At 46.6% G+C, this 26,160-nt stretch overlaps 1 long non-coding RNA gene across 1 annotated transcript in view; it reads right to left on the bottom strand.

Annotated features, from left to right (window-relative positions):
• LOC138567414 (uncharacterized) overlaps positions 1-14,900 on the bottom strand; it is a 118,115-nt gene extending 103,215 nt beyond the window's left edge. The window contains exon 1 of the long non-coding RNA XR_011302201.1: positions 10,857-14,900. This is a non-coding gene — a long non-coding RNA (uncharacterized lncRNA). The remainder of the gene's footprint in view (positions 1-10,856) is intronic.
• Between the last annotated feature and the right edge of the window lie 11,260 nt (positions 14,901-26,160).

Raw genomic sequence — 26,160 nt, 5'->3', positions numbered from 1 at the left:
CCTGTTGTATGCCCCTTGCTCTCTCACGACGAACAAGTGCCCTACCATGCATGCTTCCTTTTGCCCTGAGAAAAGAATGAAAGTATGACTTTAGTTGTAGCATTTTGCTGTCCAGTTTGTATTATTCCACTTTGCTCACATCCTTAAATCCCTTGTGATCCCCATCCCTTGACACTTGCCCCCTTTTCTAAAGTGACGTTTCCTACCTTTCGCCCCTGCCTCCCCCCCCCCCACCGTGTTTGTCTAATCATCTAATAACCGACTTTTACTTTATCCCTTGCACTGTAATCTCATTCCCTGTGCCCTAGGTGACTCCTGGCTGAATGTAATTTTGGAATGAGTAAGACTTCCACCTCTCCATCTGCATTATTCTCCAATCTTTATAAAACATGATTGCTGCCCCTATCCTACACGAGTGTGGCATGTATTGCTCTGCCGTTCCAAATCTTGCCTCGTGACATGGCCAGCACTCTGCTAAATTGAAACTGTGTCAAAGTTGTCCCATCCTGATGCAAGAATAAATATCTTTGCACTGCCAGTCTGGCCAACATCTACATTCCCACTGTGTGAACTGGGCAATATTCTTCCTCGCCTAGTATTTCCAATGACACTTCCTGTCCTCTCGCATCCTGGTCAGTTTTTGACCACCTGATACGGATACAAATGTGTGCATTGTCTGTCCTCAATAACGCTCCAGTGCTGGTGTCCATCCTGGACAGGGCAATTGGTTCGCTGATTCCAAATGCCTCAAAGAAAGCTATGCTTAAAGCTGCCCTAATAGGCCCAACTGGTCAATCGGCTGCCTCATTACCATGAAATATATTGATAATCTGTCGTCTGGGCTTTGTATCATCCCCCTGTTCCAACCTCACAATGCAGTCCTGACTGTGCAGCTTCTAGTTGGGTCTCCTCTACCCTCTAACTTCTCAATAAATACTGTGGCTGCCAAGTGCTCCACCAGCAAAGTTTTTGATTTCATAGAGTCCTTTGCACAGAGCACCAATGTAACGCTCACCTGGTTCCCACGGAGGCGCGGCGTCGAAGGCGCAGAACTCTGAAGATGGACAGGAAGGGCCCCTCTATTCTGGCTTCCCTGGCTCGTTGGATACCCTCCTGTGTGTGAAAAGGGAGTATTACCAACTTAGGGTTTGGAAGGATGAGCTCTCCATCCTGCTTCTGATGCAGGGGCGCGTTGAAACCCAGTTACTTCACTGGATTGAGGATTGATGGGAGTTCAGGTAAGCTTGACTGTTCAGGTAAGGCGCTGTAAAAGTTCTGTTCAAAAGTTCAAGCTTAACAATAATGTTCGTTGTCTAATTGCAGCAAGCGCTAATGCTTATGTCTTTTTCCCCTCAGGGGCCGGGGTTCGGAGTGCCGGAGATATGGCGCCGACCCGAAGTGAAACAGTTCTGGATGAGCGCTCAGGTAATGTCTTTGCATTCGCTCATTCAATGTCTTTGTCTTTTTTCCCCATAGGGGCCGGGGTCCGGAGATGCCAGGAAGCGGCAGGACCCGAAATGCAGTGGGAATAATCCAACAGGTAAGACTTAAAAGGAAACTGAGCTTTCCTTATTCCTTTTCTCCCTCTCACCTTTGTTCTTGTCTTTTTTCCTCTAGGCGCCGGGGCGTAGCTGAATCCGGAAGATCGCTGCTGAAGATGGAAGTGCCTTGCAAAGGTGAGTAAAATGCAGCGCTGCAGCGATCGAAACAAAATGCCTTTAAAATGATGTCTTCCTTTTCAGGGCCGTTGGAGAAATGACCCCGGGATGAGATTTAGCAGGTAAGGGCTTTTCTTCTCCTATTCTCTTCCTTTCTCCCCTTGCAGGTGTTCCAGGGTGCTGGCAGGCGTGGCTGAAGTCAGGATGCAGGAGCTGACACGGTGAGCGTCCAGCTGCTAGGTGCAGAACAACGCGAAGCACGTGTGGCTGTTCGGGTGGGGTTTAAATAGCCTTGGAAGAAGTTCCTGGTATGTATCCTTCCACCAATCAGGTATGTATCCTTCCCCGACCACACCCGGGTGGTGAAGTAGTCCTACAGGTAAAGTAGTCCCATTCAGGCCTCAAGAGGGCCTGGATGAAGCAGCAAGGTCTGCATCAGGTAAGTGTGCACCCAAGCACTTAAACACATATCCTCTTCTATGAGCCTGGCGCCTAAGACGCCAGGACTGGGGTCCGCTATGAGCCTGGCACCTAAGTCGCCAGGACTGAGTCCAAAGGGCCCCGACTTGGGCCCGCTGAGACTTCCCTGGGGAAAATGATGTCTGCCTCTGGGGTTGCTGGGCCCGGCCTGACTGCTTGGAGGTAGGCATCATGACAACCAAACGCTAGTGTCCATACTTTGCCCTAGCTCTGTACATAGCGCCTGGAATAATTTGATACATCTCCTCATGTACTTCTTCTTTGCCCCATCGGCCAGTGCCTGTTCTGCTAGCTCCTTCACCCTCCTTTCATTCTTTCATCCACTCCACCATTGTCAAGAGCCGCTTGTCTAACTGTCATTGTCACCTTTGCCTGAGGACATGCACGTCTGAAACTCTCGATCTGTGAATGAGAGCGTGCCAGCAGCTGTGTTCTGCAAACCCGCCAGTTCTCACCTTCAGCTTAGTGTTCGGACGAAACCTGCCCTCACTAAGTGACAGATTAACCCCATTGTTATTGGACTTTGTGACGTCTGGTTTGTTCATCGCCTGCACTAACCCCATGTTATCCGACCATATCGTCAAGAATCTGATTCAGTTACGGTGTCAATATATTACAGGCTAATTAGAGCCCCAAAGGCTTTTCACCTATAAGGTGAAACCCTATCACTGCTACCAGGGGTCAGCAGACTATATATGTATAGAGAGGATATGATAGTTTATTTATATAGTGCCTATACACTAGGTGTTCCAAAGCGCTTCAAGGCAAGGGTGTGAACAAGGGAAAAAACAATGACATTCTTACAGGCCATGAACAGTAAGGATGTGAAATTAACTATCGTACTCGGCCTGACGACATTTCAGATAGTGCAAGAGCTAAAACATAGATAAGGAAGGGAGGGGGAGAGTGGGAAGGAAATGGAAACAGACAGGCGACTACCGTACTAGGCCTGACGACATTTCTGGTAGAGCTGGAAAAAAACAAGAGGTCAGGTAGAGGGGTGCAGAAAGGTAGGGGAGGAACAAAACAAGCGACTATCATATTAGGCCTGACGACATTTCAGATAGTGCTGGAGGGGGATGGGGAGGAAAAAACCAGTAAAGGGAGGGAGGAGGAGACATACGAGGTTGCTATCATACTAGGTCCAGGGACAATTCTGATAGAGTAAGTGCACAGAATAAAGTAAGGGGAGGAGATAGGAAAAGGGAGAAAGGAAAGGAGGAGAGACCAGAGAGTTAGCAGTCAAGAGTGGAGAAGCAAGAGGGGAGAGTGAATACAATTGCAGAAGTCAGTAGTAACACATAATGTTGCAAGCCAGGATACAAATGAAGATGGGAACAGCATGATTCAGGGCCACCATGAGTACAAGATGCAAAATAAGTTCAGCATGAGAGTTGAGAAAGGGTAACACACCATGAATGAATGAAGTCCATAAAAGTTAAATCCAGCATTGTCCACAAGACGGTGATGGTGAAACCAGAATGTATCTGTTATGAACCACCGCCGCGTTCCCCGTCTCCAGGCATCTCCGATCTGGCAACGCTGGAGATTACCATGGAGACGTGGCTTTTCCGCTGCCCGTGTTTCGGGTAGTCAAGTGACACAACGTTTACGCACAATACGCGCACAGTGATGCCTCCTTTTCCTCTTCAAATACGAGTGCCAAAGTAGTAAACGCTGCTTCTAATTAGCGTTATTACTTCAATTCCTTTGATCCAGAAATCTCTTCTTCAGCTGAACTCGGAACGTTTTTTGACCTTTCTATTGGATTACCCCTTGGATTTGACATACCATCCTGGCTTGCCGCATCCTTGCAGCAGCTTTTTTGGCAGCGGTTCCTCCTGTTTGCCGATACTCCTTGCTGCCTTCGTTCCTTCAGGCAAGCCATTCTGCCGGCGCGCCGCTCCTTGTAGCGGTCTCCTCAGCAGCTGTTCCATCTACCTGCTGAGACCTCACGCTGCCTTCATTCATAAGGTAAGCCTTATTGCTGGACCGCTTCCCTTCAACCGACCACCACTCAGCCTACAACATTCCACGTTTTAGTAGTCACTGTTTATGGGGATTGTATGAACACATGAACAGTCCTTTTTGACCAACTCCTGTCTTCCTGGAACCATTGTGTGAACTTCTGCATTTGGAACTTTTCAATCAGCAACTGTGCACTTTCTGAACGCTTTCCTGTAGTGCACCATCCCGGATTTAGTTTGCGACCCTCGTGCCGTTCGGGGTAGTTTTCCTACACTAACCTTCCCTGTTTGTTATTTTCTCCTCCCGTTGGTTAGTACTTTCGCTACCCGAAAAACACCTATTGGGTAAGCCTTTAGTCATTTTGGTTTGTTTTCTTGATAATCATTAGACTACCATTCTTACCTGTCTCCCCTTATTTTCAGTCTTCTTGTTTCCTGACTACCCATCCTATATTGCCTTAGAGTCCTATCAAACCTTTATCAGGTATTGTTTGTTGGTCTGATCTTGAATTTACACAGTTGTCTCCAAGTCAGTGACGTAATATTGTGCTTTTGTTTCTTACAGCCTGCATTTGGCGGTGTGGTTCTCCCCGCTCTTTTGGTTAATTGATTCCTCTGACTGTTTGTTATTCAGCAGAGGGTTACATTGCCTTAAAGAGGTCCTCGAGTTGAGGAGGTCTGGTTCTGGATCGTACCTTTGTACACTCCAGCTTAGACTGAATACTTTCCGGAGCTGCTCCCTCTTCGGTTATCCCAAGGTCGAGCAACGCCCCGACCAGTTCAGCAACTGGTGAGTAACAGTATCAGGACAGACTCCTACAGAAGTAGGCTTGAGTGGGGTGAGGGGGGAGCAGGGTAGAAGAATCAATCAAAACAGGCATCACCTGTGTGCGAGAATGGGGGGGGTACAAGGGATCATCACGGGGGGACCAGAGGGAGTAACACATGTTGGTGCATGCCTACCTGCTGTCTGAGCAGGGGGTCGGGCCCTGGGTCCTCCTGGTCCGAACTGTTCCAAACAGGAATTCCCCTTTTCTTCGTCTGCCCTTCGCTTAGGACGCCCGGGCGAGAGACGCCCTTGATCTAATAGTTAGGAGCAGGAAGGAAGAGGCAAAGCTAAGAAGGTGGGTGGTGCTTGCTAAGTGGTGAAAAAGAGCAGCAAACATGAAGGCACCAGGTGGGCTGGGGCTTAGGCCAGGTGACCTAGATCCACTTGCACCTGCTTCCCATCTGCAAAGGAAAAGAGGCTGGAGGGCTCCTTAAGTAAGGAAAAAGAGCAGCAAACAGGAAGGCACCAGGTGGGCAGGACTTGCTAAGTGGTGAAAAAGAGCGGCAGGCAGGAAGGTACCAGGTGGGAGGGGCTTAGGCCAGGTGACCTAGATCCACTTGCACCTGCTTCCCATCTGCAAAGGAAAAGAGGCTGGAGGGCTCCTTAAGTAGGAAAAAGAAGCGGCAAACAGGAAGGCACCAGGTGGGCGGGGATTGCTAAGTGGTGAAAAAGAGCAGCAAACAGGAAGGCACCAGGTGGGCGGGGCTTGCTAAGTGGTGAAAAAGAGCGGCAAACAGGAAGGCACCAGGTGGGCGGGACTTTCAAAGTGGTGAAAGAGAGCGGCAGGCAGGAAGGCACCAGGTGGGCGGAGCTTAGGCCAGGTGACCTAGATCCACTTGCACCTGCTCCCCAACTGCAAAGGAAAAGAGGCTGGAGGGCTCCTTAAGTAGGAAAAAGGAGCGGCAAACAGGAAGGCACCAGGTGGGCGGGGCTTGCTAAGTGGTCAAACTGAGCGGCAAACAGGAAGGCACCAGGTGGGCGGGACTAGCTAAGTGGTGAAAAAGAGCGGCAAACAGGAAGGCACCAGGTGGGCGGGGCTTGCTAAGTGGTGAAAGAGAGCGGCAAACAGGAAGGCACCAGGTGGGCGGGGCTTAGGCAGGGTGACCTAGATCCACTTGCACCTGCTCCCCATCTGCAAAGGAAAAGAGGCTGGAGGGCTCCTTAAGCAGGGAAAAAGAGCGGCAAACAGGAAAGCACCAGGTGGGCGGGGCTTGCTAAGTGTTGAAAAAGAGCGGCAGGCAGGAAGGCACCAGGTGGGCGGGGCTTAGGCCAGGTGACCTAGATCCACTTGCACCTGCTCCCCATCTGCAAAGGAAAAGAGGCTGGAGGGCTCCTTAAGTAGGGAAAAGGAGTGGCAAACAGGAAGGCACCAAGTGGGCGGGCTTGCTAAGTGGTGAAAAAGAGCGGCAAACAGGAAGGCACCAGGTGGGCGGGGCTTAGGCCAGGTGACCTAGTCCTAGATTAGGGCTTTATATAATCGAGACACCGGTCTCCAACCATTTTCCAGGTCATACATAAGTGTCAGAAGCGCATTTGTTTGGGGATTTCTGGTGGTAGTATGCTGGTTTTGGCGAGTGGTCCGTTGTGAGGTATGGTGTTGGGTATAATGATTTCTGTCTTGTTTTAGAGTTTGTTCTATTTCCTGTCACGCTTGCGTGTGTGTGCTCCATTGCTGCAATCGTATTTGGTGGCCAGGTGTGGTTCTGTTCAGTTTTGCCCCATGGAGGACTATGCTTAACCAAATATTTCATTACTGTATCAGGTTGATAGAAAAATGTGCTGTTGCATGTGTAAGGACCATGGTATGGTCTAAATGAAGGATATGGTGCGATATGTAGAGAAAGGAGGAGTACAATTACTAATAAAATTAACTTTAACCAGACATGGTGGGGCCTGTGAAGAAGTTATTGTACATACCGAAATATCATAAATGGCAGATGTCCTGGTTAGGATCAGATGGCAGTTGGTCTCATTTGATTCAGGTTGAAAAATAGTTTTTTTTCAGTCAGAAATTTCATGTGTATTAAATTACACAAATCGAAATAAGGACCCGTTATCACCGGGTAAAGATACGAGCTACCTTTTTAGAAGAGGCTCAGTGACTTGTCACACACACGAACATGAATGCATGTTCTTAAATTGCGATTTAAATGAAGTACTCAGTATTAGTTGACGGTGCCTGAATTATAAATAATGTGTTCGCTCTGAAATAATATCACATTGCTTATAAAGGCCTGAATGTTCAGTGCTGCATATCATATAGATAGATGCCCCTCTTTGTATTCTGTGAGGGGATCATGTTGTCATGCAAAACTGATTAGTATCATCTTCTTTAGGCCGTGATTAGACTAGCGATTGCAAGTGCAAAGAAGCGACCTCCTATTGAGGCCAATGTAGGAAACTGGAGTCGGGTGTGCCAATGCACAGAGGAGAATACCTTTCTGACAATGTACCTACAAGTAGCCGTCTAAGGCCGAGCCGATGGAGCCTTTCAGCATTTGCAAGTCTTCTGATTGTTCCTACAATTTTGGAATAGACTCTATACAACCGTGACGTTAAGCTTAATGACGAGTGACATATGTGTATGGAAACTCTTGCTAAGTCGTCTAGCTTGGAATGCTGGTTTATTATGAATGTGAGTGTTGGTGATCCAACCTCAGTTACTGGCTTCATACTAAATGGGAGGGCATATGTAATTATGTATATACCGTGTTAAATACTACTATGACTAATAAGGTGGAGGGGACACTAGCTGCAATGTGTAACTTGGAATGGTATTATGGAAAACGTTATCAAGGGCGTGTGGGGAGAAACCGGTTAAAAGGTTGAAAAGTGAAGGAAAAGGGCATAATTCCACGTGTAATAAAAAATACTAGACTTATATGAGATGCATACTGTATGCTCTCCGTAATTGATTCAAGTGGCTGGCCTGTAATGTCCCATGGCCAAGGTGCACGATAGGCCTGTGCAAGATAACAAGCCTCTCAAGTACATTGTAGGGGCACAGATAATAAGGAAAACAGTAGAAGTATATTATACAGTTATTTGGGATAAATACCTATCATAACATAAATCCATCCTCCATGTTAGAGACCAGCAATGTGAGGTATAAAGATACCACATGGTGGTTAGGATTTGAACAGAAAAGATCACGCATGTCTTTGTATCAGATATTATACATGTTCCTGGTTACAGGAAGACCTTCAGTTCATGTTCTGTGTTGAGACCTGTTGCACATTGATATTTACAGATAAGTCTTGCTTCTAGTTGGTGCAACTGTAGTTCCCAGTCACCATCTCTGATATCACAAGTGACCATTTCAAGTCCAACAAATCGAATGTCCTTTTAATTGCCTATCTGATGTTTTTCTTGGCAATGGGTCACCAATGGGTATCTTGGGAGCTGAGATAGCTGAGATGTTCTCTAATTCTGGTGCGTAATTCCCTGATTGTGCTCCCTATAAACATCACTTGACACACACATGATCAAATACACAACACATTTGGAGCAACTATTAATAAATTGTGTAATGACATAACGGCTGGACCCATTAAATATAACCACGTTTTCATTTGTGGCGAGGGGACACCTGGAGCATGTTCCACACTTGGAATCCATGTACTTGCAAAGCTTGCAGACAGTTAGTTGAGGGATCAGAGATGGTTGGCATGAATGACTGGCTCGGGATGGTCCTAAGAGTAGGTGCTTTCTTGAAAGAAAATGGTGGTCCTTCTGAGAGCCAATTCCTAATATCGGGGTCAATTTGTAAAAGGTGCCAATACCTTTAAATTATGATATGACATTTCTAACGCGCCTATACACAAGTGTTTTAAGGCGCGACGAGGCAGGGGAGGGGGAACAGAGGGAAGACAGACTACGATCCTACTAGGCCAGGTGACGTTCAGATCGTGCACGTGCATGGGAAGGGGAAGGAGGAAAGTGCAGTGGGGGGAAGGAGGAGGGGACAGTGCAGTACATGGGATGAAAATAAATAAGAGTAAAAGTACGGCCTGCAGGTGGCAAGTGCAAGGTTAAGTGCACACATCAGGTGTCAAGTGCTGGTAATGGGACTGTAGGGATACAGAAAACAGTCTCCAAGTGCGGGGGTTGCCAGAAAGGCAGTGCAGGAGTGCGACTGGCGGGGGAGGGGCTCTGAGCCCAAGATCAAAGGGTGGCCAGGTAACCAGTACAGTTTCAGTATCGGCCAGGAGGTCAGCAGGGGAGAGGAGAAGAAAAAGCAGAAGCAACGAGAAAGGTTTTGAGGTGCTTCTGGAACCGGAGATGATTCTCCTCAAGTTTCAGGGAGGCAGGGAGGCTGTTCCAGAGGGAGGCCTCAGCCAAAGAAAGAGATCTACCACCAACTCGTTGCTTGGAGAAGCGACTGACCTTGAGGGAGTTGGAGGCGGATGAGTGAAGAGTTTGAGAAAGAAGATATTTAGGAAGAGAGAGTTGAAGGTATTGAGGCCCCAGATCCCAGAAGGCCTTATGGACAATGCAGAGGGTTTTGCCCTTGATCCTCGCAGCCACTGGGAGCTAGTGCAGAGATTTCAGTCCTGGAGAGATACGATCCCTGGGCTTGAAGCCAAGGACAAGTCTTGCAGTCCAATTCTGGATGAGTTGCAGTAGGCAGAGAGAAGAAGCAGGCAGATTTAGAAAGAGGCTGTTGCAATAGTCCAGACTAGAGAGAACCAGATCTCTGGAGACAGTGAACTTCTGGGGGAAGGAGAGGAAAGGAAGAATACCTCTGAGGAAGTGCAGCTGGTAGTGTGACTTCTTAGAGACGTCAGATGTAAGGAGAGAAGGAGTGTGTGGAGTCGAAGATGACCCCAAGGTTTTTAGCCTCACAGGTGGGAGCAGAAAGCAGGCCAAGAGAGGCCGGCCAGAGAGTGACAGGAAAGGAGGGAGCGGGTGTGCTGATGAGGAGAATCTCGGTCTTACTGGCATTAAGGCAAGAGATCATTGGTGGTACACCACTCCTGGATAACGGACAGATAATCAGAGATGAGAGAGGGCGAAGAGGTGGCCGAGGGTAGCCTGAAAATGAGCGGAGTGTCATCCGCATAGCACTGGAAGTCAGGGCAGAGCATGGCAATGCGGTGGGCAAGAAGTGCCAGTTATTGGTTGAGCAGCCAGGGAGAGAGGTTAGACCCCTGGGGAACACCACAGGTAGAGATGGAGATAGATGTGTTGTATCTTGTGGTTGTCCTGATTATATTGTGTTACAAATCGTAATTTGGCATCCTGTTGGGGCCTGACTCTCTTTAGGGATCAGCAGTGTGTTTTTTTGTATGCCACTTGTAAGCTTTTCTGCCTTTGCAAGAATGTTAGCGGGATAGCCTCTTGAGCTAAATTTGTTTTTGAGAAATTGAGACTGTCTGATAAACTGGTTCCTTGTTACAATTTCTCCTGGCGTGTATATATTACCCTTTGGGAATGTTGTGCATCACAGTTCTTCTGTGACAACTTGTTGCAAAAAGCACTGAGTTAACCTCATTCAGTTTTCTGAATCTTTAGTTTAGACATCCCCCTGAACTCAGTTATATGGATGACTTACAAAATCAATTGATGCTTTGCTGTGATTACATGTCTGTGCTATGCCAAATGAATTTGTGTTAAGAAAGTTTACACATTTTGCAAGGTGGTGTTCTCTGCCAGACCAAACCATAAAACGTCATCAATGTAACGGTTCCAAGATTGGCCAATGCATGTAAGATATCAAACCAATTAACGAAAAGGTTTGCTACGGCAGGCACTTAAGTGGCCTCCATTGCAATCCCTCTTTTTTGCCGATAGTATTGCCCGTTAAAGAGAAACACATTATTGGTGAAACAGAATTGAAGAAATTCTTTAATCATTTCCAGATGGGAAAAGAAAAGACAATACTTTGGTGTAGTTGAAATCAAGGGACTCTGTTATGCTCACCTGATATCCATGGGGGCGCCACACGATGCTGGATGGGCGGTTGTGTGCTATCTCAGGTTTTCTCTGCTTCGTTATGTGCTGGGCGCCTATGACAGGAGAATTGAGTGTTTAGGTTTGGGCCTGTGGTGGGTGGACTCCCACCTCCCTCTGATCCCAAATCCCCTTCTCCTGGGGTTATTTCTCACCATTGGTTTTTATGCGTAGAGCTCTCCGTCCTGCTTCTCTGTGCAGGGGCGCTTTGTGAGTGCGGGCATTCTGTTGGACCTAGTTCCTTCACTGGTCCGTAGGCCCTTATATCGGGTCCAGACCGGCTGTGACTCCGACTCTTCTTGCTGTCTTCAGGTGAGTTATAGTGTCTTTCAGTTTCTAATCTTTCTCCTCCTCCCTCCGTTTTGTCCTTCTTTTCGATGTTGCCTTTTTTCCACTATGCAATTCCACTAATCAATGTCTTTTGTTCCCGCAGGGATGGTTGCGGTTAGAGTTTGTGACTATGCGCCGGATGAAAATGAGCTTGCAGGTAAGTGTTGATGTGCGGCGCTTTTATTGGATTTATTGCGAGTATCGCTAACCTGTGTTCTCTCTCCTCTTTCTCCGTGCAGATTGCAGTGATGCTCCGGAATGGCGAGTGAGCGAAGGACGGAATGATTCCTGGATGTGCTGCTTACCCAGGTAAGTGCTGTTAATAATGCTGTCCTTGTTTCTTCACCTTTGAAGGTTGCAGTGATGCTACAGAGTGGCGTTGCGAGGTGAAAGAAGCACAGTAAAGATTCAGGATCTGTTGCTTACTCAGGTAAGTGTTGTGAATAATGCTGTTCTTGTTCTTCTAGGCCGAGCATCCGGATTGATGGCTTCAGGATCGAGCCGGAGGCAAGCAGGAGCTGCACACAGTGAGCGTTACGCTGCAGGAGTGCAGAATAACGCGAAGCGTGTATTCCAGTTTGGGCGTGGCTTATATAGCCAGCCAAACCTGAGGGCCCGACCACACCCAAAACACTGGTCTGCATTGCTCGGTTCTAGGAATTGAGCTGTGTTACAAGCCTCCATGTTGGATTGAGAATACTTGCCCTATTCCTGATAATGAGCCTGGCGCCAGAGGCGCCAGGACTAACTCCACGTGGTCTTATGACGTGTTTAAAGGCCCTTGGGGCCACTTTTAAGGGCTGTATAGTCCCACTGTTGCCAGGAGGCTGTTATACTTGAGAGGGTCAGGGGCATGAATCGTGACACTCTAATGCCAATGAATGGTGAATTGATGTGTATAGAGCTGAAACCGAGGGTTACCCAAAGGTACTCAAATTGCCAATCTATACTTCGCAAAATTTAGTATATTCTTTGTATCTCGTATGTATTTTGGAATTTTGTCAACCTCTTTGTGGATCACATTGTTAATTTTCTTTGTCCGTGCCACTGAGTAGAGGTCTTCCTTTCGGTATATTAACCAAATCTTTGTGCTTTTTGGGCAGGAAATGGATGGTTGGCATCCAAGGGTGCTCAACCACAAGATATTGTAGCTCATCATCAATTAGCAAGCCACAATGCCATTTGTTTATCATTTCCTTAGCTTGGGTGACTATTTCTAGTCTGGTTGGAAGTTACAGGTTCGTAACATCCAGGTGTCTCAAGTTGGTTCAGTGGTATTTTAATATAATCACTTTTATTCAAAATTAAAATATTGCCACCTTTTGTCTGCTACTTTAATTATGATATTTGGATTCTCTTCATTTCTTCAAAGTCTGGGTTTCTGCCTTGCTAAGATTCTTCACCAGTTTATTCCTATTATTCCTTGACCTGTCTTTGAGTCTGTGTAGATCTAAAGTTACAGCTTTGTAAAAAATGTCAATGGCATTGTTGCCTTGTGAATTGGGTGTACATTTACATTTCTTAATTCCTGAGTATTAATACATTGTTCATCAATGTTTAGATATTGAATTAGTTCATACTTGGAGTCCTCTTTTTCCTCTAGTGAAAGGAGAAATTGTGTGTGAGATTTTCCATGGTAATGTTGCTAATTGGTGATCTGACAATCTGTGTAAACCTCAAGTGGATTTTTTTTGGCAAAGAATGTTTTGCATTCCAGTTTGTGACTGTATTTAAATAAGTTAATTGCGACATCCGTATAGTTGGTCATATTAGTGGGTGCAAAGGATAGCGCTTTGCTGAGCATCTTTTCTTCCATTGGTGTAAGTAAATGCCTTGATATATTCAATACTAAACTTGATGCCACTGTTTTCTCTGTTATCGGGATCTTGCTACTGGATAATCTCCCTCTAATTCTGTGCTTTGATTTGTGAATGCCTCCTCTCTTTCTGGTCTCCCTCTGTGTGTAAGTATCTTGTTCTAGGGGGTCTTGGATATGTACATGTTTTGGAATAATTTTGGGATTTCCTTTTTTGTAGTGCTTTATTTGTTCTAAAAAAGAGGAGCCCGGCTGTGCAGGGTCTGTGGTGTGTGACTTACACAGTTGTGACTGGTTCTCAACAATGTTTTCAGATTCACTGCCCACTTCAGAACTTACTGGTGACGTATTTGTTGTACTCTCACGTGAAGTGCTTTTACCTGTGTAATATTTAGGATGGAATGTGAAGACCCTGTCATCTCTATAGTCCATTTCATCTCTAGAGAAGTTTTTTGATTTTCTTACTTTACTTCACTGGATGCCTTTTTAGTATCTCATACAGGGTTCTGTAATTATTGTCCTTGCTAGCTGCCGAGCATCCAACACCTCAATTTCACATTTGCGATTGTCATTTAGTGTGACCGTCCTACAGTGTTCATGATCTGCATGTTCTACAAGCCGTTTTTACATAACTTTAGAACCCGATATAAAGTTCCCCTCCCATTTCTGTGAAAGGTCGGCATCTTTAGGATTATTCAAATCTGGAAACATAAGATTCGGAAGCCCCCTAGGTGTTTTGTCTTGTTCTAAATTTTGTTGGGTGATTCCTGCCCAAAATGTGTTGATCTCCCTGGTGCATAGTCTTTCCAATCTAACACATATCTGTCTAAGGGTTTTTTGAAGATGTGGTCTAGGTCTAAAGGCATGCTCAGTTAACCCTCTTGGGGTAAATAACCTTTTAATATATATTATCATTCCTGGTAAAGAGATATTCAGCTCAGGTATCAATATACCCTAGCCAGATTGAGGCTCTTCTCCCAAACCAATGCGTGCTCCTTCCCCAGGTTGTAGGGAAGATGATGCTGGGAACTTCCATATGGTGTGGAGTTGTCGAAAGCTTGATGGATACTGGAAGGATGTCTGTACTACACTTGATGATATGTTTGGTTGTAAGCTGGATGCCACCCCCTTACAATGCCTTGTCCATATATTTGAGGACCTAGTGGAGCGCATGCGTAAGCTCGCTAGTCTGTTTGCTATCTGCAGTGCACTGCATGCTGTTCCTGTAGCTCAAACCCACTGCACCAACTGTTAAGCAGTGTAAGCGTTCAGTTATCTGGGCCAATGACACTGAAGACCAATGGACCACTATGCAACCAGCAGGTAATCACCTGATTGTTATTTGGCAAAACCTTTAAATCATACTTGCATCGCATGCTGGAAGATGCTTCCCTTAACTAGTATGTGGCTACTGTTTGCTCCCTGAAGCTGCCTGATGATCCCACCGCTTCTAGTATGTTTTTACATCTCCTATGATCTGGGACTGTTGTAGATTGCCCTGTTGACTCCATTTGCTGCTTCTGACCTATTTATGTCTTGTTTGTGTAAGATGTGATACCAATTGCTTTATTAAAGAAAGTTAAAAAAATTAGAGATGTTCAGCTATTATTTGGCAAGGTTTACCCTGGGCTACAGGGATCCTATTCTTAAGTAAAATATTTGGGAACCGCAAAGGGGCCTGTAACGCTTACCTGATATCTGCGGGTGTGCTTCACAAAATGTCTTCTACCCATGGTTCTGTCAGCTGTCCCCTTCTGCCTGCGGGACGGGTAAATGTACTGTAGAACTAGGAGACTCTGGTTAATTCTCAATTAGCTGCAATTCTTTCCCCTCCCCACCCTTAGCAGTTCTGCAAGAATAACTAGGACTCTGGACGTGAAGTTTGGCCTGTGCTCACCTGTTGCTTAAATTAAATGAGCTCTCCATCCTGCAGATTGGCAAGGATGCATGTCCTGAAGAATGTTCTGGTGCTAGTTCCAATCTGTAGATCCTTGGTGGGTATTCATAAATTGTGTCAAAAGTTCAAAGGAAGAAACCCCCTTGATATGTCTCAAGCAGGTCTATATTTTGGAATTTTCCACCAGGAATTAAATGGTTAATGTGTTCTCTCTTTTTCTATTGCTTTGCAGGAGTCTTCTTGGAACATACGTGGCGAGAGGAAGAAATACAATTGAAGACACTGTTTAACTTGGTAAATTGCGGAGAACCGTAGAAACAGGAAAAATAACCAAAACGTGTATAGACACGGCGAACGTGTCAAAAAATGAGTACCCTTGGGAATGGTGAGGGGCTTGAGGGAGCGTTAAGGTCTCATGGAGACTTGACAATGCGTAGTGAAAGAAGGTTGCCGCTCGGGAGCCAAACGTGGAAGCAAGCTGCTCCTAGTGTCTTAGGAAAGCCTTTAAATTTGCATACAGAATAAGGCAGTGGGCAACGTGCCGCGTAAAATGAATCAAACAAGATTAGGTGAACTGGGTTTTTCGGAATGTTATAGTCTTTATCTTCAGTACGTCCTTTCTTGTAAACTTGGCGAGAACTCATTCTTCGTACCTTTTCTCTTCTATTTCAGGTCTGTGGCTGAAAACGTAGGTCCGCCGCTGCAGATGACTCCGTGGGACGTGGTGAAGCAGCTGGAGCTCACATGGGAGCGGGAACACAGCAGTGCAGTGAAAACAGAATTAACCGCAGGTAAGTGTTTAGACTGGAACCTTTCTGCCAGTTGGGAAAAATGTTCATCGGAGCACGCAGGGGACGCTCTGAATAATGTTTGTAATCAAACAAGGTTCCGAGTGTAACTAGGATGAAAAACTAGAAATCTGGATCAAATAGCCGCAGTAAGCGCTGTACTGTAACCAGCAAAACGACGCAAAGCGCGGGCTTCGCAGCAGGCGTGGCTTATAAAGGCAGCCACACTCGATGCATTGAATGACACATAAAAAGTCAGCAGCCAGCTGGGCCGCCATCTTAAGGCACCAGGAAGTTATAGCAAATCTATTAGGGCAATGCTGCACAATGACCCAATCTATGTGTCCCCCAAGCACGCCAAGCTAATAACCATGTAGCACCTAAGCTGGGAACCTTCCTTCTTTTGATACCCCATTGGGATACATGATGAGGCAGTTTTGTCATGGTCATGACAGGGCCAATCTATTGATTTTACTTAACTAATCTTGCTTCTTTTTCTTTTCATTGTTTTCCCCCCTCATCCTCACAACTTAATGTCACAACCGGGCACATGAATTTGATGGAATAACTTGTGTTCGACTTTTTTTATATACTGTTATCATAATCATCTTTTACTTATGTGTTATGAATGTTTAAACGTATGCTGAATCATGGAAAATGCACTCCCATATGGGACTTTCACTTCTGCCATCTGTGATTTTTATTTAGAATGCACAATTCGGGTGTTTCCTCTTAAAACACATTTTCTTTTTTCGCTTGATGATTACTCCAGCCTTGATAAAGACCCAGGAGGGTTGAAACATGTTATATTTCAATATCGTACCATATCCTTTAATAAGACCAAACCATGGTCCTTACACGTGCAGCAGCATCTTTGTCTGTCAACTTGATAGAGTAATTAAATATTTGACCTTGAAAAAGACCCAGGAGGGTTGAAATTGTTGAATTGAATTCTGTCAAGACTGGAGGCGAGCATTCTGCTTCAACTGCTTTAATATCAACTCTTCAGCAGTTTCAACAAAACAAAGGAAACAAACTGAAAAAGGTCCTCTACTACTCTTTTTTTTGTTTCCTTTATTAAAAACTATATCTCCCATTGTCTCTGTGGTCCTTGACAGTGACAGCCCAGTCTATATGCCACTTCCTGTCCATGGACGACCACTCTTCTTTGAGTTCTCTGAACTGCACTTTCAGCGAAATCTTTGCTCAACGGAACATTCCAACTTTAACCTCTGGCACTGAACTGCCTTGAACTTGCTGCATCTCGGCTGCACTTCTCTGCTCTCTAGGACTTGCTGTCTACTCCATCTCGCAGCTCAATTACTCTTCAGGTCATCTCCTATTAAGCATACAAGAAATAACATTAGGGCAGCGTCTGTGTACTGTTATTCCATTCATATCTGCATTCATTTATGAATTATACAGTATATGTATGGGGTGGCAAATGAATGCTCGCCTCCTAGTCTTTAATATAATCAAGACTCCCTGTGCAGTAAGCAGGGGTAATCTTCATTCTATGTCAAGACTGGAGGCAAGCTTTATGCTTGTTCAAATCTTCCCATCACGGTAGTTGACAACCCTTGAATTGGCTTGAAATAAAATGTTTTAAATGTACTATCACTGGCCCAGTCTGCTGCTTGCATAATATCTTGCAATGTCACACCCGCTGAGAATGCCTTTGATGCCATAGCCCCTCTCACAGAATGAGCTCCATATTTTTTCAAATCAATGCCTGCTAGCTGCATCACTTTTCGCACCCATATAGCTATCGTAGCCGTCGCTACTGCTTGGAAGGGTTTCCTGCACGCTATTAGCAACTGTGTGGTGCCGGCTGGCCTAAGCTCTGCTGTCCTATTCCTTAATAAATGCTGCTACACACCATCTAGGGTTACTCCGTAGGTAAGGGTAGTAAATAGTCCTGGAACTCGTCTTTGTCCTCTTAACTATAGTAAATGTTACTCCCTCTGGCCCAAAGGTCTTCCTATTCACTTCTAAAGCTCTGACATCTGCTACTCGTCTGCAGGACACTGGGCATAGCAGCATGGCTAGCTTCCCTGACAACTGCTTTAGTGACATGTACTTGTTTGCTGGCCAACTTGCCAGTAGTCGCAACACTACCATTAGATCCCACAATTGCAAGTAACTTGGCTCCGGGGGCACTGTAAATCACACGCCCTTTATGAGCCATATTACTGCTGGTTCTGAAGGCTTTTCCATCTTGCAAAAGGTGGGCCAGAAAATTTAGAATTGCTACTACAGGCGGTGAAATGGGATGAAAATGTCTCTCTCTGAACCAGGCTGTCCATTTATTCCTAGCCACGTCGTAGCTCCTCCTTGTGGCTGGTGCCCAAGATTCCACAATGAGTTCGGCAGCTTGAGCCAAAATCCCTGGCAGCGCCCAGTGTCTCCCGATATCCGACACTCGAGTAATGGAAGAGTCCCTTTCACTCTCAGAGGATGAAATTACCCAGCTGGGACCCTGAGCAATTGCTCACTGTCTGGGAGGATCAGCGGGAAATCCGCGGACAGCTCCATCATAGTTGGGAACCACACTTGAGATTTCCACATTGGAGCAATTACAACTAATTTTGCCTCCTCTCGTCGGCACTTGCATAATGCAATTTCCCCTTCCAATCCTGGAGGAAAGCGTCCGTCCCCTGCATGGCAGGATCTATCCTCCAGCTGAAATAACTGCTCGTCTGGGCAATCAGTTGTGACGCGAATATGTCGGTGTGCACTGGTCCCCAAAGATGGTCCAGCTGCTGGAATCCGACAGGTATCGGGAGTTCCAGTCTGCTACCACGTTGAGCTTCCCCGGCAGATACTCTGCTGTAACTGATGTCCCTGATTGCAGGAAAAAGTGCCAGAAGTCTTTTGCTAGTTCTGCTAGCAGTTTGGATTTGGACCCCCCCAGGTGATTGATGTACCTGACAGCTGATATATTGTCCATCTTGAGCAGTACACCGGAGCTGACTCTCCCTTTCGTGAAAGCTCTGATCGCAAAGGATCCCACTAGTAGTTCCAAGCAGATTATGTGAAGCTGCAGTTCTTCTGTGCTCCATATCCCCTCTGTCTCTAGCGGTCCACATATCGCTCCCCAGCCTGTGCGGCTGGCGTCTGATTCTACTATCAGATCTGGTCGATCTCCGAATATGACACGCCCATTCCAGGTGTCCATATTGTTCAACCACCACTCTATCTCTGTGATGGAATCTTGGTCTAGGTGTACTAGTTGGGGATATCTCAGCCCCTGCTGTAGGTGTCTGACCTTTAGCCTCTGCCCGGCTCAATAATGCAAGGGCCCTGGAAATATGGCCTTAATAGTTGATGCCAGTAGTACTACTATTCTCGCTAGACCTCTGAGCGATATTGTCTGCTTGCTCAGACAAGCTCTGATCTCTTTCTTGATGTCTCTGATCTTTCTGGCCGCCAATTCTAGCGTCGCCTTCTTGGTATCTAGTACGAAGCCCAGGAAGTCCAGTCTTCGTACTGGCATCATAACTGACTTCTCGAGGTTCACTAGGAACCACAGAGAGAAGAGGAGTTCCTTCACCCATTTCGTCTGATATATCGGAGTCTCTTGATCTTCGGCTAGCAACAGCAGGTCGTATAAGTATATGATCATCCGGATCCCTTTCTCCCTGATTGCTGCTGCTACTGGTCTCATGAGCTTGGTAAATGCCCATGGCGCTGGCGCTAGCCTAAAGGGAATCATTTTGAATTGCCAGAACTGGTCGTCCCAGCTGAAAGCTAGGACTGGTCGGAAATCTGATTGCACTGGCGTCTTTCAGATCTGTTCTTGTTAGTCTATCTCCTTCTCTTAAGGTGTCTCTCAGCTGATGTATCCCTTCCATCTTGAAATGATGGTATACATTCAGCTGGTTAGATCCTTCAAGTTTATGACTGGGCGCAATTTCTCTTTCCTGTGCACCAAAAACATATTGCTTACAAATCTCGGGGCAGACTTGCACCGCCCATGGCACCCTTCTGGTTGAGCTGTCTTAGTTTGCAGTGCAAGCTTTCCTTCTCTGGACGCGCTAAGTGTATCATATGCAGCTTGTCATCTTGTACTGGTTCTTGTACAAATTCTAGCTGCAGTCCTCTGACAGTCTGCAACACCTATACATCGCTGGAAAGCGTGCGCCACTTTTGCCAATAACGCTGTGTTCGCCCTCCCACTGGTGGATAACAGTAAGTTCTCACCTGTGGCAGACCTTGACCTCATGCTGGGCCTCTGCAGCCTAGTGGGAATCATCCTCTGCTGGGAAAGAAGGAGTATTGTTGTTTGATTTCCCAGTATTGGGCTCTGTTGCTTTAAGGTCTTCTACCTCTGTGAAAGCGACCGGCTGCTCGACCTCGATAGCGGCCGGTCCCGGTAAAAATTCTGCCTGGGAAGATTTTCCGGATTGATGCTTGCGCTTTCTCGAGGGACCTGTAATTGCCCACAAACCTCCCCATTTCTTTGCCAAAGGTGTCTCTGAAGAGGAGACCTTGCGCTGCTTCTCCTGCTTTGTACGTGGCTGGATCACCTAGCTTTGCATCTATTTTCAGTAGTAGTCCTCTTCTCCTTTCTAAGGAGATGGCGCCATTCGCATTCCCCAGTAGGCATACTGCTCTTTGGGCCCAATATGCCTCTGAGTCTACCTCCTCTCCGGTGTCCTTCATTCGTTCAACTAGGTCCATTCTTTTTGCTAGCGGACCTGTGAAGTCTAGCACCTTCACTTGTGAGGTCTAGCACCTTCACTTGACAGTTCCTCCATGATCTGTCTATGCCCTTGCACAGATCTTTGTTCATCTTCATAACGAACGCCAGCATTTTAGGGTCTAACTCTGGCATTTCTTCCACCTTGCCTGGTAGATCTGGCCGTGGGCATTCCGCTCTCATGCGCTTTCCTGAGCCTTAGGGCTATATATTTTGTCACCCTGGGAGAGGGCTGCCTGTCCAAAGATCTGGGGTTTCTAATCCCATGCAACCATTTTGCCCGAATGTGCCATGCTCCAGTCCCTGTGCTAATGCCCAGGGGCCCTGTCAGGATGGTTCCATTTCTCCAGAGGCGTCTCCAGAATATGTCCCAGATGGATCAGGAGGAGGTTCAAAGGGGACAAGGAAATGAAGATGAGGAAGATGTCTTCTTCTCCGGTGTATGCGAACTGACAGCCAAGATGTGTGGTCAGTGTCAATGGTTCTGAGGTGCCTGTGCTGGTCGACATTGGCGCTTCCGGTAATGTGATGGCATTGAAACACTGAGGCATTGATGGTCCTCCAGAACTGAGCTGGCCAAGGGTTCGCATTTTCAAATTTGGAGGGGGCAGACCCATTCCGCTGGGGCAGTCATTTCGAGTGTTGACAATGGAATGAACACCATTAAAACAACATTTTTCATCACAGACATTAGCCAACATACGCTGCTTATCTGTGCTGCGGCAGAAGCGCTGAAGATTGTGACCTTTGCCTAACGGGTGTATGTTGGGGACATTCATGCAATTCTAGTAAAGTTTATGGATGTGTAAATTGGCATTGGTAAGCTGGTGGGTGAACCTTCACATTGATGACTCAATTTGTCCAGTGGCCCTAAACAGGAGGATCCTGTTTCATCTGAGGGAACAGGTTGACAAAGAGCTAGACAACCTGGTGCAGCTGGACATTATTGAGAAGGTGGAAGGACCAACTGTAAAGACTGGAGGGGGGTCTGTACTCCTGCTCTCTATATGGCAGAGGAGAGGCACAGAGTACCCCAGCCAAGATTCTCTATTATTGGTACGTGGTCGAGCAATCAAGGCCTAGATTCTGAGGAGGTGATGCAGGCTGGTTTCTAAGTACAGTATAGTCCCCAGGCCCCCACAAAGGAATGTCCACACACTGTATTAGTTAAAACACAGTTTTTATATAATTAAGTTCAAGGTTATGTACCCAATCACAATAACTCACATTGTGCTCAGTAAATCTACAATGGCAAATATATACAATTCTAAAGTGGTACCACAATTATTATTAGATTTCATTAAAGTGCATTAACTGTACTCTGGTTAAATGTCACACAAATAACTTAATAAAAGTAACCAACAGTAGACATAGGAGGAAAGTAGTTGGTTAGAACAATTGGCAGAATACTGGCCCCGTTGCCTAGACACAGTTCTGTGTAGAGATCCCCCCACCTGGGCAACCTGTAGAATAAATATATATATATCACAAGCCCAGTCCATATAATGTTCGCAAGAGACTTTCCAATAGTTCTGCAACCCCAAAGTACCTGGCGTTGTAGTGTTCCTCGTCGGGGAATCGACGGCCCTTCTTGAGTGCACTCCCTTTAAGGCAGGAGTCACGGGTCGTCGAATGTCCGATGGAGAACAGGTTGAACTATGACGGTGAAGTGGCAGCTTCTTTCCTAGCAGTGCTCGTCGATGGGGAAATGTAAACGTCCTGCAAGGAAGAGGTGTGCGGATCACCTCAGTGTCGATAGTTCAGGACCGCAAAGAGTTTGAAGAACTGTGGCCCAGCAAGGGCATCAAGTCGTCGGCGTCTCTGTGGTCTTTGGGTGGCGGGAAACCCACCGACGGATGCTCCTCAGCGCGTCGACGGCCTGGCCTTCTCCAGCGGGATAAGGCGGGCGGCGGTGCGGACGAGCGCGTCCGTGAATCAAAAGTTCTTAGGCAGTGGGAGCACAGCGGCTCCGGTCGGTGACAGCTGTCATCGACCGTGGCGGACAACAGTCCAGGCGCTTCTCTTTGGGATTCCGTGGCAGTCCCCGTCTCCAGTCGGCTGTCATGATGCCTACCCCCGGGGACCCAGACCAAGTTCAGCACCCCCGGAAGCAGGCATCAAGTTATTCTAAGCAAGTCCAACAACCCCTGCTAGGGGCTATTTCGGTGCAGTCCTGGCGCCTATGGCGAGTCAGTCCTGGCGCCATAGGCGCCAGGCTCATAGATTAAAACTTACCTGATGCAGACCATGCTGTAAACTCACCTGATGCAGACCATGCTGCAAGAGGTCCAAGCCAAAAGAGGCTTGGAAGGGACTACTTTACCTAGGGACTATTTTTTTACTCGGGTGGGGCTTGGGAGGAATACTTACCTGGGACTACTTTGGAAGCTATTTAAACCACGCCCAAAGAGCAGCACACGCTTCGTGTTATTCTGCATCCAGCAGCGTAACGCTCACCGTGCCTGCAAGTCTGCATCCAATCTTCTGCCACGCCCGCCTCGAGTCTGGAGCTCCTAGAAAAAGGAGAAAAGGTTAGAACAAGAGCAATACCTTTGATCCTTACCTGAATTCCCGATCCATCGCGCCTTCGAGCTGGAAGAAAGAAGTTATTTTATGCGCGTCGCCTCGCCTGCTGCAGCGCCGCGCTGAACTCACCGGCCTTTGTAGCATCTTCACATTCCACTGCATCCTTCTGCATGTTCCCGCCGCACTCCGGCACCTGAGGGGAAGACAAGAACAGCAAGGTGAGCCAAGGGAATACACAGAGGCAATATTAGTTACCCCCCATAGACTTACCTGATTTTACCACCGGGGTACTATTCCTCTTCACGGGTCGGCGCAGCTTCCACTGCATCCTCGCCGAACCCCGGCCCCTAAGGGGAAAACAAAAGGACAGCAAGGTGAAACAAAGGGACAAACAAGGGGAAACCTCCTCACCACAATAGACTTACCTGATTTTACCGCTGGAGGCATTATTCCCTGAGACTTCATACTTTCTCTGTTTTATCGAATTGTGTTGGATAATACAAATCCTTACCTGAATATTACCGGTTGCCACGAGGAAATCGTCGCTAGGGTCAAGCTGCAACCTGCAAGGAATCGGACAAGAGTGAAAGTCAGACATTTGAACTCTTACGAACTACATACTTATGGCGTCTTGCCGGGAATCTCAGAGTCAATATTGTTCTGGAACTCACCAATTCCTTCGAGCCAGTGTGTTACACTTCAGGCATCCCCGCGGGCCTCCTTGCAGAATACGACTTCTTTACAAGCTCCACTATTGACCAGATACAGACTGCCATGGCGCCTGTACAAACTACGACGGACTCCGGGTCAGCTGACACGTCCTGTACGTGGAAGACGTATGGCAAGACACGCCCCCTTATGACTATAAACCAGTGTCTTCCAAGGGGCAAGATACACGCGGCCACGTCTGTTACTTCTTCGTGTTTTCCCACACGATTCCTCATCTGAACTCCTGGTTTTGACTCTTGCCTGACTATTGGATTGGCTTGTCTCCTTCTTTATTCCTGTCGTGCTTGTCTGGTTTTCTGACTTGGAACGTTACTGGATCCGGCTCCCTTCTGTCTCCTGCGATACTTCATTCCAGGTTGCCGCCTCTGCATACAGAACCAAAGCAGAGTACTTGCTGTCAACTATCCGGAAATGTTCTACACCTACTCTGGATACATGTGTGCTCAGGTACATACTTAATCGGCAAATCCCATCTCTGCTACTAATTCTCTCCACGACTTGTTTGGATATTTTGTCTCCTGTTGGATTCTGGGACATTGAGTGACTATCTTGTGAACTTGTCTTCAAGTGCATATAAACGCTCTGCTGAAACTGCACCAACCCGGCACTAGTGCGACCCTCGTTCCGTCCGGGGCTACTTCCCTATACTAACATTCCTGTTTGTTATTTTCTCCTTTGGTTGTCTTCTGTTTCCTGGATTCCTTTCCTCAAAATATCCTTATTCAGGTTAGTTGTTACCCATTCGATATATAAGTTGGGACTGATACTTTGAAAGGCTCTTTTAGACCATTCCAACTCATTTTGTGTTATATTCCTTGTAGATCCACCCGGGGAAGCTCCACTCCAATACCTATCTAGGTAGTTTTCCCATTTTATTCAAACTGTTCCGATTACTTGCCTTAACTTCAACACTGTCTAATATCTTTGTATTCCTTTGCAGCATTGGTATTGGCGGTGTGTGTTCTCCCCGCTCTTTTATTCAATTGACACCTCTGTCTGTCCCAACTGAAACAGCAGAGAGGTACATTGTAGAAAAGAGCCCCTCATTGAGGAAGCCTGAGTCTTGTACTCAGGGGAGCTGGGATGGAAGGCTGAATATCGATTCTTGTACCACCATCATCTCCAAGGTCACTCCTCTGCATCTTCGGCCTATTTCGGAGTGGTGAGTAACAGAATTAGCAGCCACATAAAATGTCCACGGAGGCCAGTGATGCTTTGACTCAAATTGTGTAAATGGTCACCGATCTACAAACCGACTTGACCAATGCACAAGAGGCACTGCGCCAACATATGGACGCCATTCAGGCCTTGGTTACCACACCAGCGCCACAGATGGCCGGTGCTGGTACTACAGCATCAAGTTCAGGGTTTCCACCTCCACAGCAGGAATCAAACCCGATCATGCTTACAACCCAGTTCCCTCTAGCTCCTCCTGAACGCTTCCAAGGCGATCCTAATCAATACCGAACATTCATTAACCAATGCAAACTGCATTTTTTGTGCCATCTCGCTTCATTTCCAACCTCTACAACTAAAGCGGCTTTTGTCTTGTCACATTTAGGAGGCACTGCAGCCGCATGGGCTAACCCATTGTTATAATCCAACAGTCATGTTCTCTACAATGTGATGCCCTTCTTGCTATGATGAGTAAAGTATTTGATACATGTTATACTACTCAAGCTACTGACCTGGAACTCTTAAAGCATCGACAAGGGAACAATTATTTATTGGTCTATCTGGCCCGGTTCAATCAGTTGGAAGCAGAAACTGACTGGCCTGAAGAAAAGATGACAGCCGTCTTCTATCAAGGCCTCTCAGATGAACTAAAGGACATCCTCTCCACTGTTCCTGTAATCCCCATGGCATTCGGGAACTTCTAGATTTAGTCCTTCAGATTGATGCCCGTAAATCCGAAAGACGTGGCGAAAAGAAACCAGCATTGTTCAGCACGGTTTCAGCAGAGGCCTCGTCTTCTTCACTTCCTGCGCCAGAACCTATGCAGATTGGTGTGGTTAGGGGACCACTTACCCCTGCTCAACGAGAATATCGTAGATCACACAATCTCTGCATGTACTGTGGGGCCTCTGACCACTTATTGCCTGAATGTCCCAAAAAGCCCAAAAGAAAGGCGGGAAACGCCAAATCCCGACAGTAGACAGAGTCCCTATGTCAGGAAACTCACCTTTGGACTCTACATTACAGAATCCGAGTCATCTAGTCCGCCTACCTGTTACATTTTCCCTAAATCACGGTGTTTCATTCCAGACAACAGCTGTGATTGATTCAGGTGCAACAGGTAATTACGTTGATCAATGCTTTGCCTCTATGTCAAGGATACCACTAGTTCACAAAGCTATACCTGAAACAGTGAATGCAGTGGACAGTTCAATTCTTGTATCAGGAATGGTAACTCACCAAACGGTTCCATTATATATGAGTACCGATGAAGGCCATACTGAAGAGATATCATTTGATATCATCAAAGC

Source organism: Ambystoma mexicanum, chromosome 2p, assembly GCF_040938575.1.
Source record: "Ambystoma mexicanum isolate Mex_15411 chromosome 2p, UKY_AmexF1_1, whole genome shotgun sequence".
In the NCBI taxonomy this organism is placed as follows: domain Eukaryota; kingdom Metazoa; phylum Chordata; class Amphibia; order Caudata; family Ambystomatidae; genus Ambystoma; species Ambystoma mexicanum.
The sequence above is the reverse complement of the archived record's forward strand: the minus strand, read 5'-3'. Positions and strand labels throughout refer to the sequence as shown.